Source organism: Syngnathoides biaculeatus, chromosome 13 (assembly GCF_019802595.1).
Source record: "Syngnathoides biaculeatus isolate LvHL_M chromosome 13, ASM1980259v1, whole genome shotgun sequence".
Lineage (NCBI taxonomy): Eukaryota > Metazoa > Chordata > Actinopteri > Syngnathiformes > Syngnathidae > Syngnathoides > Syngnathoides biaculeatus.
In genome coordinates this window covers 25296464-25315762 of record NC_084652.1, presented here as the reverse complement: position 1 = coordinate 25315762, position 19299 = coordinate 25296464, and the positions used below count along the sequence as shown (strand labels likewise).

The 19299-nt window shown below is 47.2% G+C and overlaps 1 long non-coding RNA gene across 1 annotated transcript; it reads left to right on the top strand.

Moving 5' to 3' along the window:
• Positions 1-3855: 3855 nt before the first annotated feature.
• LOC133511287 (uncharacterized) lies at positions 3856-16737 on the top strand. Its single transcript, XR_009797855.1, has 3 exons — positions 3856-3985; positions 16022-16057; positions 16150-16737. It is a non-coding gene; the product is annotated as an uncharacterized LOC133511287 (long non-coding RNA).
• Positions 16738-19299: the final 2562 nt, after the last annotated feature.

Here is a 19299-nt window from a genome sequence, read left to right as displayed (position 1 = left end):
CTCCAGCTCAGCATCTCGCCTGCCTTCTCTTGGTGGATCTAGAACTTCCTGATGGGGAGGACACATCAGCAACCGGGGCACCCCAAGGTTGTGTCCTCTCCCCTCTGCTCTTCTCGCTGTACATAAACGACTGCACCTCGTGGCATCTGACCGTCAAAATCCTGAAGTTCGCAGATGACACCATGGTCATCGGTCTCATCAAAGATGGTGACGAGTCTGCGTATTGACAGGAAGTGGCGAGACTGGAACTTTGGTCTGGTCAACACAACCTGCCGTTGAACACTCTAAAGACTGTAGGGATGATTGTGGACTTTAGGAGGCATCCTTCACCACAGCTGCCCCTGACACTGTCCAACTGTCTTGTGTCAACCGTCGAAACCTTCAGGTTCTTAGGAATTACAGTCTCAGAGGACCTGAAGTGGGGGACAAACATCACCTCCTTCCTCAAAAAAGCCCAACAAAGGATATACTTTTTGCGGCTTCTGAGAAAGCACGGCCTGTCACAAGAGCTGCTGAGACAGTCCTACACAATGGTCATCCAATCAGTACTGTGTACATCCATCACAGTCTGGTTTTGGGCCAATCAAAACCGCTCAATGTATTGTCGACACCACGCTACCCACAATTGGGGACTTGCATGCAATGCGAACTAGGTTCAGACCGGGCAGGATCCTTTCAGATCCTCCATATCCTGGCCACCAGCTCTTCCATCTCCTTCCGTCGGGAAAGTGCTACAGATCAATGAAAGTCAAAACTAGCAGGCATTTGAACACTTTTTTTTTTCCCTCTGGCAAATAAGTCATTAAATTATTGATCCGCGAACCTTCTATTTTTCTACCTTGTGCCATGTTAGGACACTCACTCACATCCTGCTGGTCCAATTCCACTGGTCTATAATGGGAACTGTGAACGCGTAAAGGCAATCTTCACAAGCTCAACAGAATGTGGTATGTTAACACACTTATTTCTGATCTGTTCTAAATGAAGAAGATTTTACATCTTGCACGACTTATAAGGAATAGTTTCTTTAAACAGAAATGTCTCTTGTTCTTGTTGCTATGTAGTTCTTTGTTCTGAATGTTGTACCAGGGCAGCACCGACTGCCGGAGAACAATTGCTTGTGTGTTTTAACACACTTGGCCAATAAAGTTGATTCTGATTCTTCCCTAGGGTCTAGATACACCTCTGCAAATGCATAGTTTTTTTTTTTTGTTGTTTTTTTTTTTACCTCCTGTGTACTCAAAGCCGTTTTACATGGTTACTTCATTCATCCAGTCACACAATAGTGTTGTCATTGTGAATGGGGGTACACACAACAGCTCATTCATACACTGATAGCAACTATCTTGGAATCTCTATGACGTAATACATAATAAACTTAGACTTCAAACCTGATTAAAAGAGTTAAAACCTTACCTGCTCTCTCATGTGTTCCTGATGACCCAGAATGATGGCTGCATGGTGTGGATACTTCTGTCCGAGGTGATTCAGGAAAACTTCCTTCTTTCTCTCCACTTCAGACTGCTGCATTAGCAGGCACTCAAAGTCACTGTCCCTAGTGCTGGCAGCGTAACTTCGAGGTAAAGTGCTAGGAGAGGGTGGCATTGAATCGTGCTTGCACAGAAGGTTGTTGTTCATGTGATGTTTCTTTGGGAGCTGATGCTCAATTTTTACATCTACAGTGGAAGAACAGGGAACAACTTGTGCATGCCCTAGGACGGAGAGGGATAAGGGCAGGATAAGGCAAGTAGGAAGATGAGAATACAGAGAAGTATTGAAGTGAAAGATATCAGATAAATTATAACATAACTGAGAGGAAACTAAATGATGGTGACTTTTTTTCCCCTAACATCTCAGGTTGCATCTATCAACTATGTAACTAGTTGATGAGTAATAAAATACATACATAGTAATAAAATACATACAAACAAGTAAAAGTCTGATTCCATACACTTTTGGGCATCCATTATCTGTACCACACATGGATAGTTCGTGCCATTTTGTGTGTGTGTGTTTTTTAAAAGACTAGCTAATATTGTGGACGTTAGCATTTACAGTATTCCCACGCCATGGGGGTGGAGTTGGTTAGGGCATTGGCCTCACAGTTCTCAGGACCGAGGTTAAAATCCTGACCCAGCCTGTGTGGAGTTTGCATGTTCTTCCCGTGGTTACGTAGGTTTCCTCCAGGCACTCCGGTGTCCTTTCACATCCCCAAAACATGCAACTTTGACTAGACACTCTGAATTGGGAGAACATCCACACACACACATATATATATATATATATATATATATAATATATATATATATATATATATATATTATATATATATATATATATATTTCCTCCAGCATCTAAAAAAACTGCAACATTAATTGGACACTCTAAATTGCCCCAAGGTGTGATTGTGAGTGCGGTTGTTTATCCCAATATGCCCTGTGATTGGCTGGCAACCAGTTCAGGGTGTACATCGCCTCCTGCCTGTTGACAGCTCGGAGAGGCTTCAGCACTCCCATGACCCTCGTGAGGATAAGCGGCAAAGAGGATGGATTTTTACATTGTCCAATTGTAACTCAACCTCCCACCTGCATGTAACCATGAATGTCTTTTATACCCTAAGTCTCTCAACCTGGCAGTGTGTCTTAAAGATTACACAACAGGCTACTATTATAATCTATCTGAATAAAATGATAGAAAAACAGTCTTGTATTTTATTATTTTAAAATGTCGAAAAAAAGTCAAATGCTGAAAAACTTCAGTGATTAATTAAAAAAAAATCAACTTTATACAATTTCACAGTTCAAAACAATATTGTGAATTTTGTGATTTTTACAGATCATGGGTCCTTTAAAGTTTCATTTTTTCTTTCCTCCATATGGTCTTATATATTAGCAGAGTGAGGTGGAGGGTCGGATCCAGATGCAGGAAACCGATATGTAAGCATGGATTTTAGGTTTAAGTTTTATAGATAGTTTTCGACCACGTGACCTCATTCGGGTCACGTGGCCATGTTGGTTAACTCGACTGACGTGCTGTTCACTCTATTGCTTTTGCATAGAGACCAGAGGTAGAAAAATGTTTGTATGATTGTTAAAAGTGACGCATGATGGCTAAAAAGACTTAGGAAAGTTATTGGGGCTCATTAGGTGTTGTTTTAAGAAACCGTTACAAGTGTGCTTTGATCGATAATATCAAACTATATGCCTTGGAGAAACACAAATGGAGCAAGAATTTCGAACTGTGGACATCGGTAACCCATCCAGAAATCGTCAACTATCTCCTCTTCTCGACAAGCGCCTATGCCATGGACCATCTAAAGAATTCCAAAGGTCTGGAGGCCTACCACCAATTCATCAATGGCTGGATTCGTGATGCGACAGTATCCATTGTAAGCAACCTGTGTCTCCACAATGCTAAGGTTAGTGTACCGCACAATACAATTTAAATTTGTAGGCTGAAGCCATTTCATTTCTGAGTGAAGACTGTCGAAAGTATTCATTCGTGTGAAAACAGTCAGCATTGAGTTAAATTATATTGATTATACCAATGAAAGAGGTGTAGCTTGTTATTATTTTAGTTTTTGTTGTCATGTGCACATAACAATCACTTTGTGGGGATGAAAAAAGCAAGTGCAAGCTGAATATGTGAATGAAATAAAGATGAAGACGGATTGTAATGTCTTTGGTTAAAAGATTTGTATATTTAATAAGATAAATATGTTGGATAAATGTTCGTTAAAAAGTTGAAAATGTGTTTATTTCATGAATCAATGTGTTAAAATGTTTTAAAAGAAAAAGCGTCAGAATGACACTTGACCTGTGAGGATCAGTCAGTTTCTATGCGGAGTGAGTGCTCCTCACTCTAATAGAGGATCTTAGACGTGTCTCCGGTGGAAATGTGAGCATGGTGAACATTAAGTCTGACAACAACTCATAACTACGCTGAATGTGTTCTAAACATTGAACCTTGGGAAACTTACGCCTTTGTAAGTATTGTATGTCCACAGTTATTAGAGTGAGGTCACAATTATATTTATTTGAAAGCTCGACGAAAACGAGTGTTCGTTGATACTGTAGCGCCGGAGATAAGGAGTCGGAGGTGGAGTGTCGGACACAGGAACAAAACTTGTTTTATTGTTCGACATCAAAACACTACCCGCATAACGGCGGGAACTCTGTTGAACTTTGACTCCGGAAGCGCAACAACAAAATCAGCACCTCAACTTGAGGTCCCTCGGCTGAATTATGTAAACACCTCACAAGCCCCCCCAGAATTCACCCATAGTCAAAGTCCTCATGCCGTGGAGCGATGATGACCCGACCCCGGCGGGTGTGCACTGTAGGGGCCAAGCGGGGAGGACTGTTTCCTGGCTGTGGACCAGGGTGCTGTGGCGTCTGGGATGAATTTGCCGGGGACCCGCAGTGGCTGGCCATTGACGAGCTCGGCGAATGAGGACAACAAGTCCTCCTTGGGGGCGCACCTGAGGCCGAGCATGACCCACGGGAGCATATCCAACCAGTTGCCGTCCGTCAAGCCGGCACGCAGGGCTGCTTTCATGGAGGCTCAGTGACAGTACTGTTTGCGAGCGCCGTCTGAACATGCGGTGGCATGTGCCTGAGAAACAGTTCCATGAAAATGAAATTGGGTTCTTCCGTGCCTAGCAGGTTTAGCATCATTTCCATGAGTTCGGAAGGTTTGCTGTCCCCCAGTTCATTAATAGCCAACAGACGTCGGGCACGCTCCGGCCGTGAAAGCTCAAAAACCTTGAGAAGGTGAGCCTTGATCCCAGCATACTTATCTCGGGCCGGGGGAGAGGTGATGAAGTTCACTGCTCTGGCCGCCGTTGAGCCCCCGAGGGCTGAGACAATGTGATAATAACGCGTGGAATCATCTGAGATCCCGCGGAGGGCGAACTGAGCCTCCGTCTGCGCGAACCACGTTGCCGCGGACGTCTCCCAAAACTCCGGCAATTTGAGGATGGCGATTGCCATGTTCATTTCAGTCTCGAAAACGCTGGGACTGACGTCGGGGTCACCAGTGTAGCGCCGGAGAAAAGGAGTCAGAGGCAGAGTGTCGGACACAGGAACAAAACTTGTTTTATTGTTCGACATCAAAACACTACCCGCATAACGGCGGGAACTCTGTTGAACTTTGACTCCAGAAGCGCAACAACAAACACAGTCCGTACGGAACCCCGCGCCCCAACTCGAGGTCCCTCTGGTGAATTATGTAAACACCACAATACAGCTATTGTTGTGTTTAGCATAAAATAAGGTAGCTACCTGTACTTTACACAATGGCACAGAGTGCCCAGTGTAATATATATTTTTCTGTATCTTTCAGTTACATTTATTAATTCATTTACCAAAAGAGAGCTCCATAAAAGCAAGAAAAGAACACCTTGTGTATGGAGTTTCTTTATAAGTCGCTGGCTGCCTAGCTTCACATAATAACGTGTCCTGAGGACAGCACACGGATTCATTATAGAGTACTGGGGGGGGGGGGGTTGTTCCAGTTCAGTTTTAGTTGCTTTTGTGGGCTGACAGAAAATTTAGACTTTGAGAGACATGCATTGCATTCACACATGAGTATTATGTAAGCCCTTGGCCCGAACACTTCTACACAGAACTTAGTTATTGCTAAGTAGGTGTGACATTCTAAAAGCTATCCAATACCGACCAAGAGCGAAATGCTCCGAACAAACCCTGACATTGTAGCGCCGAAGAAAATGAGTCGGAGGCGGAGTGTTGAACACAGGAGCAAACGTTCCTCGTTTTAATGCAGACATAAACAGAGTGAACCCATTACGGCAGGAACGCTCTACCCACACTAACACCGGAAGTGTAACCACCAATAACGTCCGTGCGGAACCTCGTAACCTAACTCGAGGTCCCATAGGTGAATTATGTAAACCATTACAACATAAGGGAATGTTTTGGCTGTTAGATCGGCTCTGATGATACGAGACAGCCACAGTTGTCGCCGTTTGGTTGATAACTACTCAGTTTTCGTGCACTGGTTCTTGATCACAGCTGGCAGTCGAAAGAAAGACGCTTTACAATGCCCACTTTCATTGGAGCAACCGATAACGCAGCAGTGCACCCCGATTCATACGCCTTTCTGAACTGATTTCTGTTTAGTTACAGTTTGTTGACTCGAATTTACCCATCCAAAATGGCGCCCGTTCTCTTAATCGGAAAGTGTGTGACATCAGTCGAAAACTATCTATTAACAGGTTGGTCCAAAAAACATGAAACAATGTCAAAAATCGGACATGGCAAAACATGAAAACGTAACTTGACTTGATATGGCTCAGGAATGCTCTTGACATGGCACGAGGCAGATGCTCATGAACACACGTATGTACACACAATGATCTGGCATCAAGTGGCTTGAAAAACAAGGCTTAAATTCACAATGTAATGAGGGCACAAAGCGATGCAGGTACTGCCAAGCAGTGGCAGCGTGCATGAGGAAGTGTCACGCCCACCCACCCGCTGCAGTTGCTGTCAAACACCCGACTTAACTCTGTGCTTCCGCAGCAGCTCGCAAGATGCGCACGTGCAAAGCAAGTGCCCTGTGTCCGCTAGCTCGCTGCGCGCGAAGCGTGGAAAACCACACTCCTGAATGACTTTTTTTACCTGGTGTAAAAATGTACGGGTCAATTAGAATTTTTAGGGTCGGTTGGGAAATTGGAATCACAAGGTTTTTTTGTGTAAGTCAGGGGTCTCTACTCCAATTTACTTTGCGCCTGCTGGAGGCACATTCGCGGACAATTTAAGTTAGAAGTAAAAGAATTCCAATCTTCTCAAACGTATTTCTTAATTTTTTTTAACACAAAATAAAATAAGGATGCTGGTGTAAACAAGTTATGAGCAAAACTACGAATACAACTCTCCATGGCAACGCTACTGTAAATTTCATTCACTGAAAAATGTCGCTCTGCTTGTATCAAGCCCGGTCCCCTGAGAGCCATATACCCCAGCGTGATCAGTAGGTTTGTCACCTCCGCACATAACACTGTAAAAAGGCCGCACTAACATTAAAGTTTCATGTTAAGGTGGGGGCCACAAAATATTGTCTTGCGGGCCGTAAATGACCCTGGGTTGTCAGTTTGAGACCTCTAGTGTAAGTTATTCAGTGCCCCCAAAAGAAAAAAAAATGGCCTGGTTTATGCGGCTGAAACACAAAATTCCCAGAAGTGTCCAGTTGTTACCCAATAGGAAAAGGAAGAAAAAAGCAACACGGGGCACAGATGGAGTTACCCAAACAATTGGAGGAACGAATGAGAAATGAGGCAGCACTTGGACTCAGCCACCCCCCTCCCGCCAACTTAAGAGCAAAATCCAATGCAAAACTTATCCTATCTTCATCTTCTAGATGTGACAAACACAATGAATGCTGTTTTTAATACTGGAATCCAATTCATACCATGCCAAGATCTTCCTCCTCACCTCGCCTTAAGCCAACATCCACTAAGATGTGAAGGGTCCCTCATCCACCCAGAAAAGACTCATCTCCAAATCGACTGGTGTACAGTCTTTTTCAGAATAAGTCAGACCCCTATGGAGATTAGGTATGACACCTGTGATGTAGACATTTACATGGGAAATAAATACAAAAAACTCTCTGCTATAAACACTTTTCACGACTCTCATTATATTAAGAGTCCAAAGCACATTCAAGGTTACATCTTAGACCTGTGCGCCCTATGATTTACTGGTGACCAGTACTGGGTAGAGTGTGACTTTCCCCCAATGTTAGCTGGGATAGGCTCTCGCATGCCCGTAACCCTTATGAGGATAAGAGGCTTGGAAAATGGACATGGACACATCTTAGACCTCATCATCTCGAAGGATGTTGAAATTATATCAGTTGACATTAAGCATATGACTATTTCTGACATTGTTTAGTTTTCTTTGACCGACAGATTCTCTCAAAATTTCAGGCAACCTCTATGTCAATTGAGGAAAGGTTTATAAATGAAAGTACCACCACTAAATTTATGAAGACCAGAGTTATGCCAAAAAATGTGAATGTTGAGGCAGTTGATGAACCGTTGGATAATTTCACTAGAAAACTCAAATATCATAAATGCTGTCACTGCAATTAAAACCAAGACAATGTTGAGGTGAGCTAGAACAACGTGGAGGTGCACTATGATGGTAAAGACCTATAAATCAAAGTGGAGGAAACCAGAACGTCGGTTGAGAAAAACGAAACCCCAAATTAACCACAACCTCTGCCGAAAAAGTAGTTGTAATTTTAAATAAGAATTACTCAGGGCTGGACAGCAACCTTTGTGAAACCATCAGTAAGAGCTTGAAAAATACTCGCAATCTGTTTGCTATAGTTGACAACCTCACAACCTCCCTGAATCAGGTAGCTCCAGAACTCTTAACAGCTGATGGATGCAGTGAATTTGCTTGTTTCAGTGAAAAATTACTATTCTTCAGGTTAAATATCATAAATCAGCAAAATGATAAAATGACACATCTGAAACCATCCAGGAAAAGCTCAATTACCATGTCAGAATTTGTTACAGTTGACCAAAAAAAACTTTACAGAAAATGGTTCAACAGCCGAAACCATCAAGGAGCCGTATTTCATTCTATACCATCTGACTTTTTCAAAGCTATTGTGAAGCCTTTCAGTCAGACGTGTTCCGAAAGCTCTGGATACACTAAAAAATGTTGGCAGCCAATACCTTAATCCTTGTCTATTTAGACAGAAACCGTCTGCCTTGTAAACATGTCTGTGCTCCAAAAAAGTGGAGAAATTGGCAATGAAACTCATGGGTAGTGCAGTACACACTCCGCTCAACAATCCATCCATCCATTTTCTACCACTTCTCCGGGTCGGGTCGCGGGGGAAGGAGCTTCAGCAGGGATACCCAGACTTTCCTTTCCCCAGCCACTTCTTCCAGCCATTGGGTCCCGAGGCGTTGCCAGGCCAGCCGACAAACATAGTCTCTCCAGCATATCCTTAGTCGTCCCTGGTGTCCCTTTCCAGTGGGACGTACCCGTAACACCTCATTCGGGAGACGTCTGGGAGGCATCTGAATCAGATCCCCCAGCCACCTCATCTGGCTCCTCTCAATGCGGAGGAGCAGCAACTCAACACTGAGCCCCTCCCGGATGACTCAGCTTCTCACTCTATCTCTAAGGGAGAGCCCAGACACCATACAGAGGAAACTAATTTTGGCCGCTTGTATCCAGGATTTTGTACTTTCGGTCATGACCCATAGCTCGTGCCCATAGGTGAGGGTAGGAACGTAGATCGACTCGTAAATTGAGAGCTTCGCCTTTTGAACTTAGCTCCGCTTTTACCATAACGGACCGATACAAAGTCCACATCACTGCAGACACTGCACCGATCCATCTGTCGATTTTCCGCTCCATTCTTCCCTCACTCATGAAGAAGACCCCAAAATACTTGAACCCCTCCACTTGGGGCAGGATCTAATCCCCGATCCCGAGACTGCACGCCACCCTTTTTCGAGGAGGTGCTGATTCTCATCCCAGCCATTTCATACTCAGCTGTGAACCGCTCCAGCGAGAGCTGGAAATCATGGCTTGATGAAGCCAACAGAACCACATCATCTTCAAAGAGCAGAGATGTGATGCTGAGGCCACCAAACTGGACACACTCTACCCATCGGCTATGCCTTGAGATTCTGTCCATAAAAGTTATGAACAAAATCGGTGACAAAGGGCAGCCTTGGCGGAGTCCAACTCTCACCGGAAACAAGTCTGACTTTTTGCCGACAATGCAGACCAAACTCTGATATCAGTTGTAGGGACCGAACAGCCTGTATCAAGGGGTTCGTTACCCCATACCCCCGAAGAACCCCCCCACAAGACTCCCCGAGGGACACAGTCGAACGCCTTATCTAAGTCCACAAAATACATGTAGACTGGTTGGGCGAAGTTCCATGCACCCTCGAGGATCCTGCTAAGGGTGTAGAGCTGGTCCACTGTTCCATGGCCAGGACGAAAACCACATTGCTCCTCCTGAATTGGAGATTCGACTTCCGATGGATTCTCCTCTCCAGCACCCCTGAATAGACCTTACCAGAGAGGCTGAGGAGTGTAATCCCCCTACAGTGGGAACACACACTCAGGTCCCCCTTCTTAAAAAGGGCCACCACCGAAGCTCCGCTAAAGCCCTCCTTCACCTGAAAACGCCTCCGTCTTCCGATCAACTGATACTGCAATTTCTTCATCAGATGAGGATAAAGCCGAGAAATCAGCGCTGCGTATAATGGTGTCCCATGTAATCCGGCGTTTGGAACGGCACAGTACATATCACATACGCCCACGTAGATCATATTACTCGCGAAAATGGCAGCGTCCCTGAAAATTCGTAATTGTTGGTAAAAATATTCTCAAAACACTTAAATGAGAGTGTCATGATCCTGGATTCCAGCCAGGGCTGGGCGTGGCCGTCTAATCGGAAGGGTCACACCTGCGCCTCATGACCTCCGATGAGACCCAGTACATATAGGACCCGGGGGACGACAGAGACTCTGCTAGATCGTTGCCTCTCATGCCTCGTTCCCGCACTACCGTACTCCTGACGTCTACCTCCCGTGTACCGACCAACGCCTGTCTCCCGACCTACCCCTAAGCCTGCCGTTACTGATCTTGCTGCTTGTTTGGACTGACTCCCTGGTAACCGACATTGGAACGAATAAAGGCTTATTCCGCACTGCTTACCTCTCACCTGAGTCGTGCATTTGGGTCCACCCCCGAGTCTCGTCCGTGACAGAACGATCTAGCCAAGAACATGGACCCAGCTGACTCTGAAGCCATTCGGCGTGCGCTGCAAGTGCAGGGCAAACGCCTGGGTGAGCAAGAGGCTGCTCTCCAGGGTATGACTCACCAGATCCAGGAGCTCTGCACCCAGCTGCAACCGTGGCTAGCCTCCCAAGCTAGCGCGGCCGCTCTTGTGCCCCCCCGTGCCACCGTCACCGCTCTCTCGACCAGAGAGGTTCTCAGGCGACTCCGGTAACGTCAAGCCCTTCCTGGCGCAGTGCGATCTCCACTTTGAGCTGCAAGCTTCCGCTTTTCCCACGGACCACTCCCGGATCGCCTTCGTCATTTCCCACATGACAGGGAGGGCGGAGGTATGGGCCACCGCCGAGTGGAGCCGTAACTCGGAGACCTGCCGCTCATGGGCGAGCTTCGTCTGCGCGCTCACCCAGGTGTTCCAGTATGCGGCTCCGGAACGCCAGGCGGCGTCGTCACTCATGACAATTCGCCAGGGGCGTCGCCGCGTGTCCGACTACGCCATCGAGTTCCGGATTTGGGCTGCCGAGAGCCGCTGGAATGAGGAAGCCCTCCATGACGCGTTTTACGAGGGACTGTCCCCACAGATCCGTGGTCACCTCGTGGCCATGCATCTTCCGCCGTTGCTTAACTCTCTCATCGCATTGGCCCTCAAGGTGGACCAGCGCCTCACCGTGCAGAGACAGATGGAGGGCCTGAGGGAGGAGGAGAGGGAGAGTCGCAGTCCGGTTGTTTCCGCTTCCCGGCCACCCGTGTTGTCAGCTTCACCGGAAGCCATGCAAGTGGAGGGGCTTGGCAGCTCAGCGGAGGAGCGCTTACGTCGGCGACGAGAGGGATGCTGTTTTTACTGCGGGCGTTTGGGACACTTGATCGCCCGTTGCCCGACTCGACCAGGACATTCTGACATCAGGATCGCTACTCCGGTGAGTGTGCGGTACACCGCGACGGGGTCAGGGAGGTCCCTTCTTCACCTCACCTTGGGAACGGACTCCCGTTCATGCTCTGTGACGGCTTTCATAGATTCTGGGTCGGAAGCAAACCTGATAAATCCCCGCGTGGTCGAGGAGCTGGGGGCGGCAACCTTCCCCACGCAACGGTTTCGTCACGCCTATGCCGCCAACGGCAAGTTCCTTTGTCGGGTTACACATCGTACTCAGACGCTACGTATGAGCTTTCCGGACGCTCACTCGGAGCGAATTAGCTTTCATGTCTTCGACGCACGTAGTAGCGACATCATCTTGGGCAGTCCATGGCTCAAAGAACATAATCCGCACATAGATTGGACCACGGGTCAGATCAAGACTTGGGGTGAGGACTGTCTCAGTCGTTGTTTCGCTGTCCGGGGAAACAGGGGTATTCAAGTCGCGCCGGTTCAGCTAACAGAACCTGGTACCGCCCTGGACCTGACCGCAGTGCCCTCCTGCTATCATGACCTACGGGAGGTCTTCTCTGAATCTAAGGCAAAGTCTCTACCGCCACATCGGTCATACGACTGCGCGATTGAAATCCTGCCAGGCACCTTTCCTACCAGAGGGAAGCTGTTCTCTTTAACAGGACCAGAGCATCAAGCCATGAGGGACTACATCGAGGACTCGCTGGCAGCCGGAATCATTCGCCCCTCATCTTCACCAGCCGGTGCAGGGGTTTTTTTTTGTCAAGAAGAAGGACTCCATGCTGCGACCCTGCATCGACTACCGAGGACTGAACGACATCACAGTCAAGAACTGGTACCCTTTGCCGCTTATCTCTACAGCATTCGAACTCCTCCAGGGAGCCCGGATCTTCACCAAGCTCGACTTGCGCAGCGCTTACCATCTGGTGCGGATTCGGGAAGGGGATGAGTGGAAAACGGCGTTCAACACCCCCACAGGGCACTATGAGTATCTTGTGATGCCCTTTGGACTGACAAACGCTCCGGCCGTCTTTCAGAACTTCATTAACGACGTGCTCCGGGAGTTCCTGAACAGATCTGTCTTTGTTTACCTGGATGACATTCTCATCTTTTCAGCAGACCTAGCCTCTCACATTCAACAAGTCCGAGAGGTGCTCCGGCGTCTGCAGCAGCACCAATTATACGTGAATATGGAAAAGTGTGAGTTCCATCAGGCATCCGTGTCCTTCCTGGGCTTCGTCCTGGCTGAGGGAGAGATACGGATGGATCCCGGGAAGGTCGACGCGGTGCTGCGGTGGCCTACCCCCACCAACAGGAGGGACGTGCAGAGGTTCTTGGGATTTGCCAATTTCTATAGGAAATTCATAAGGAACTTCAGTTCCGTGGCCGCTCCTCTGCATTCGCTCACTTCGCCAAATACCACCTTCGACTGGTCCGGGACCTGCCAGGAGGCCTTTGGCAGGCTCAAGGCAAGTTTCACTACTGCGCCCGTTCTCATTATTCCGGATCCCGATAACCAGTTTGTGGTGGAGGTGGATGCATCGAATTCAGGAATCGGAGCAGTCTTGTTGCAGAGGAGTCCCAGGGATGGAAGGATTCACCTGTGCGCGTTCCTGTCTAGAAAGTTGACCCCGGCAGAGAGGAACTACGACGTGGGAGATAAGGAACTGCTGGCGGTCAAGAGCGCGTTGGAGGAGTGGCGGCACTGGCTGGAGGGCTCGCAAGTACCGTTCGTTGTCTTTACGGACCATAAGAACCTTGAATACCTGAAGTCCGCGAAGTGGTTGAACGCCCGTCAGGCCAGGTGGGCTCTATTTTTCACCCGCTTCCACTTTAAGGTCTTTTACTGCCCAGGCTCCAAAAACGGCAAGCCGGATGCACTCTCGCGGATCCACGAGGGAGGGCGCACTGATTCAGACGCCGCTACTATCCTGCCAGCGGGGTGCTTCGTGTCCGGGTTCACCTGGTCGATCGAGTCGCGGGTGAAGGAGGCCCTGGAAGAGACACCGCCACCCGCGGATTGTCCGTCGGGCCGTCTTTTCGTCATCCCATCTCTGCGGGGAGACGTCATCAACTGGGCCCATACCAACAAGACGGTCTGCCACCCGGGTATGGCGAAGACACGGTCAGTGGTCGAACAAAGGTTCTGGTTCCCTAACCTCAGCAAGGATGTAAGGGAGTTCGTCAACGCCTGCCCGGTGTGTGCTGCCAATAAAACTTCCCGCCTACGGCCCGTTGGTGAGTTGCAACCCCTGTCCATCCCCTTTCGTCCGTGGTCACACATCGCGATGGACTTCGTTACCGGCCTGCCGCCTTCACAAGGGAACACAGTGGTGCTGTCCATAGTGGACCGTTTATCCAAGATGGTCCACTTCGTGCCGCTCCCGAAGATCCCGTCGGCCAAGCAGATAGCCCAGTTGGTATTAGACGAGGTCGTCCGTTACCACAGTCTACCCCAGGACATCGTTTCGGACAGGGGTCCGCAATTCAGCGCCCGTTTCTGGAAGGAGTTCTGCAACCTCATCGGCGCTTCAGCAAGTCGGACATCGGGTCATCACCCAGAGTCTAATGGCCAGACTGAGAGGATTAACCAGGAATTAGAGACCGGTCTTCGATGTCTGGTATCCAGGGACCAGAGCACGTGGAGCCAGCACATCAAGTGGGTGGAGTATGCCCACAATTCCCTACCCTCCGCTTCAACAGGTATGGCTCCACTCCATGTCGTGCATGGGTATCCTCCGTCCCTGTTTCCTCCACTGGTCACAGAATCCACAGTTCCGTCGGCCCTGGCCGTGGTGCGACGCTGCAAACGGACCTGGGAAGCAGCTCGGAGGACACTGCTGCACATGAGCAGCGCCTACAAGGCCGCAGCAGACCGCAAGAGGAGGGCCGCACCAGAGCTCAGAGTGGGACAGCGAGTGTGGCTCTCCACCAAAGATCTCCCGCTGCGGACGGAATCCCGCAAACTTGCTCCCAGGTTCGTTGGCCCGTTCCCTGTTTCCAAGGTTATTAACCCGGTCGCCGTCTCGATGAAACTGCCCAGGTCGATGAGGGTGCACCCTACGTTCCACGTCAGCAGACTTCGCCCGAATCGCACGTCGTCGCTGGCTCCTCCGCTCAAGTCCCCCCCGCCCCCCCGCATGGTCGACGGTGGGTTGGTGTACACCGTGCGCCGGTTGCTGTCTTCCCGCCGCAGAGGGAGGGGGGTCCAGTACCTGGTGGACTGGGAGGGATATGGCCCAGAGGAGCGCTCTTGGATCCCCTCCCGCTTCGTCGTGGACTGCTCCCTCATCAGGGACTTTCACGCGACTCACCCTGATGCGCCTGGGCCATCCAGAGCCGTCCGTTGAGGGGGGGGGGGTACTGTCATGATCCTGGATTCCAGCCAGGGCTGGGCGTGGCCGTCTAATCGGAAGGGTCACACCTGCGCCTCATGACCTCCGATGAAACCCAGTACATATAGGACCCGGGGGACGACAGAGACTCTGCTAGATCGTTGCCTCTCATGCCTCGTTCCCGCACTACCGTACTCCTGACGTCTACCTCCCATGTACCGACCAACGCCTGTCTCCAGACCTACCCCGTAAGCCTGCCGTTACTGATCTTGCTGCTTGTTTGGACTGACTCCCTGGTAACCGACATTGGAACGAATAAAGGCTTATTCCGCACTGCTTACCTCTCACCTGAGTCGTGCATTTGGGTCCACCCCCGAGTCTCGTCCGTGACAGAGAGAGGATTTAACATCACATTGTCAAAATAGGGTACATATTACATGTATACTGTTACACTGATACACAGTTCTGAAAAATCCTCCCTAAATTTTCCATTGTATCTTGGAGGTCTACAAATGATTAAAATGATAACCTTCGGGTCACCCTTAACTAAAAAACACAGATATTCAAAAGAGCTAAAATCACTCAGTATAATTTCTTTTCATTGAAATAATGATTTAAAAATAACAGCAAAACCACTACGTTTTTCCCCTGTATGACACTTGTTCATAAAATTAAAATCTGCTGGTGTTGCCTCATTTAAATGGTATTACAGCTACTTTCTGTTTTACCACATTTCATTTAATAACAAAATGTCCAGACCATACGTTGTAATAATGTCATAATGCTTGAGAACATCCAAGGGCCCCTGTATGTATAATGACAGATTTCACAGTTTGGTGCTGATCAGTGATATCCAGGATTTTTTTGAGCGATATTAGACACCGTGTCATTAGTAAAACACAGTACTTTGGTGTTCTTCTCACTGCAAAAGCGTTTCACATCCTTGATGGCTCCATCACCAACTATTAAGGTTTGGGGTCCCAATTGAATTTCGTACCTTTCAGTGGTGGTGGAGGATGAGCATTCTTGGCCTGGATCTTGTAAGTTTGCCTCATATCTATTTGTAAGTCTGATGTCAATATTTTGCACTGGATGTCAATATTTTGCAAGGAATCACACTCTTTTTTTCTAGCTCTTCGCTGTAACGACCGTCCATGGCTGCTCACTTGGTGTTGAGGCGGCCCGCAATGCAGCCCAGCCAGATTCTCTCCTGGTGCTGTTGTGTCTTCCATTTTAAATGTCCCATATGTTTGGGCTTTGCTCCCTGTAAATTCCAGGGAGAACTGCTGGGGTGTCCATTATCCTTTCCACAGTTCACGTCAGTCCTCGTTGTTGAGCTCGGTGGCTGACTGTTAGCGCAACTCTGCTCACAATTTTGAGACATCTGCAGAGTGGTTTCATTCCCTGACTGTCCATTTACATCCACATAAACTTCAAGATGGCAGTTTTTCGATTCCAGAATTGACACCCTCTGCAGTAGTCCATGATAGTCCTCAGTAGAGAAGGAAGCCATCTTGATGGCTGGTCTTGTTACTAACACCAGGTTTGTGCTAATTAGCAGCCCACACTCACATCAGCACGAAACAACTGATTATCCACAAAAACGAAAAATACAGTCCCACAGATTAAAAAGTATCCAGGAGTCGGTGGTTCTAAATACTAAATATTTTAGAAGGTGAACGAGCTTATTCTTCAAGAAAAAAGTGTCAACAGAGCCAAAGCAAGCAGAACAAAAGCAAAAAAAAAAAAAAGCGTCTGCACTGTATGTGAAGAAAGAGAGAAGGCTAGCTCGATGCAAAGCAGACAAGACACCAAAAACCACAAGAAGGATGGAGAAGCCAGTCTGATCTGTTACAAATGTGGACAAAAAGGACATATCAGAAACAAGTGCAACGAAAAGGCATGGTGCAGTCACTGCAGAAGCAACACACATGCTTAACCCCCATGCAGAAAAAGGGGAAAAGAAGATGGAGTCATAAAAAATGTTGAAGATAAAGAGGAAGAAATCGTATAACCTCTGTCTGGAATTAAACCACCCTCAAAAACCATGCCACTGTCTCGGTGTCCTGCATTTGGGTCCTACCCCATTGCCCTCACCAAGCTCTCTGGCAGTGGCGCGTGATTTACGGCCGCCACATCTTGCTTCTATTTTATCCTAGCTGGCCTCCTGAACTGCTCAGCCAAGCACCTCGCTTTGGGTGCCGGGAAGGCCACCGAACTAACAAGGGTGGGACTGAAATAAAGATTTAACACATCACCGTTTTACTCACAAAACCCAAGGTGCAATGGTGAAAATGTAACCAGATGTTGGGAAGTAATACATAGATCCCCCCCCCAAAAAAACTGTAAAAAATAAGATCAGAATTTAAATTGTGTAATAATGTGAAATTACACAGGAAAAGGTACTCAACAAATGAAAAGATGCAGGGCCAAAAACGCATGGAAAACCAAGACAACACCTAAAATCGATCAATAGTCAAAGAGCAATCCAGCCCCTTGTCAATTCAAAAGGAATATCAGATGGTTCAGTCATAATTGATGCCCTATAACAAGGTTCCTCAATGCGTCGATTGCGATTGCAGTTTTGGTCAATTGGGACGGCGTGCCGCAAGAAAAAAAAAGACATCAGCTGTTTTTTCTGACCTTTAGCTCACCGCGCATGTGCAAAAAATGACAGTACAGGAAAACACGCTAGTCGGTGCATTCCCCCTTATTGTAAGTCCTCGCTGAAGAAATCTTATCAAATGTGAGTATGGATGCTGGAGTAAAGAAGACAAAAACGTGCGAGGTGGAGTTTTTTTTCACAATGTCATTTTTGAAGTGCGTTTGCCTCATCAGCCAGCGTAATGAAATGTGGAACAGCATTTTCGAGCTGTTTATGGAAAATACGACGCCGACATTCCACCAAAAAGCAAGCTGAGAATGAGAAAAGTGAATGAACTAAAATCCCAATTGGCCGCACAGCTGTCACTTTTCGCACGATAAAGCCACCACCGAAGCATCGTTCCGGATTCGTCACATCACCGTTAATAACAAGAAGTCCTTCCAAGATGCAGAGATGGTAAAAGAGACATAGCTGACTCATTGTTCTGATCTTTTAAAAATAAGGCGCAAATATTATATTCAATAAAATCTTCGCAGCTGTAAAGGAATACAGTTGCAGCGCTGTGAGCCATGCCTGATGTGTGGACGGACATCGGAAATTGTGAGTGTTTCTCACTGCAATTGGATGAATCCGCTGACGTGAATGGCACAGCCAAGGTGTGCATTTTCATTCATATGATGTTTAGTGATCATCAATGTGAACTCAGATAGTTCCAAAAAATGTTTATGGTTCACTATGTTGTGTTGTGCAATATTGGCTCATGCGGTTATGCAAGTCACACAAACATACATTTACACATAAAGAATCATTCTATTTAAATATTGGTCGTTTAAAAAAAAAAGACTTAAGCCCTCCACCCCCTCTCCGCGAGAGGCTGGCCGCTTGAAAAGTAGATCTTGTGGTAAAAACGTCTGGGCACCCCTGGCCTATAATGATGGGTAACAGCGAAGACCCGTCTGAAGACCATCACAAAGTAATTGTTGCAAAACATAATGTTGACAATGGTTACAGATACATAGCTAAGCTTCTGAACATTGCAGTAAGCATGGTTGGGCCATAATACATAAGTAGAAAGTGGAAAGCCACTCATACTATACAATAAATTTGCTTCGGTCAGGTGCTCCTCGCAAGATTTCTGACAGAAGTGCAAAGCATACCCATAAGAATTGTCCAAGAGCCAAGGACCATCTGTGGAGAGCTTCATAACAGACCTGGAATTTGGCAGTACCGTTGTCACAAGCAAAACAGGGAGTAATGTACTCCGTCCCCATGGCCTGAATGCACATTCATCACCCAAGACCCCATTGCTAAAAAAAAAAGGCATGTCAAAGCTCGTTTAATTTTTGCTGAACAAAATTTGGAAAAGCCAGTTAAATACTGGGAGACTCCGGCCAGATCTGAAGAAAGAAAAATTGAACTGTTTGGATGCCATAATGCACAGAATGCGAGAAATGGCAGTGCACATGATAGGGGAGTTATTACTATGTTAGTTATCAAGATAAAAGTATATAATTACTACTATGAAGATAATGAAAATGAAACAACGGTGGACATTTCAGGAGGGTAATGATCCAAAACATACTGCAAAATAAACTCTCAATTGACTTCAAAGACATTAAAATAAAGCAGTTGACTTGAATCAAAACAAAAATTGATGGAAAAAATATAAACTCAAGG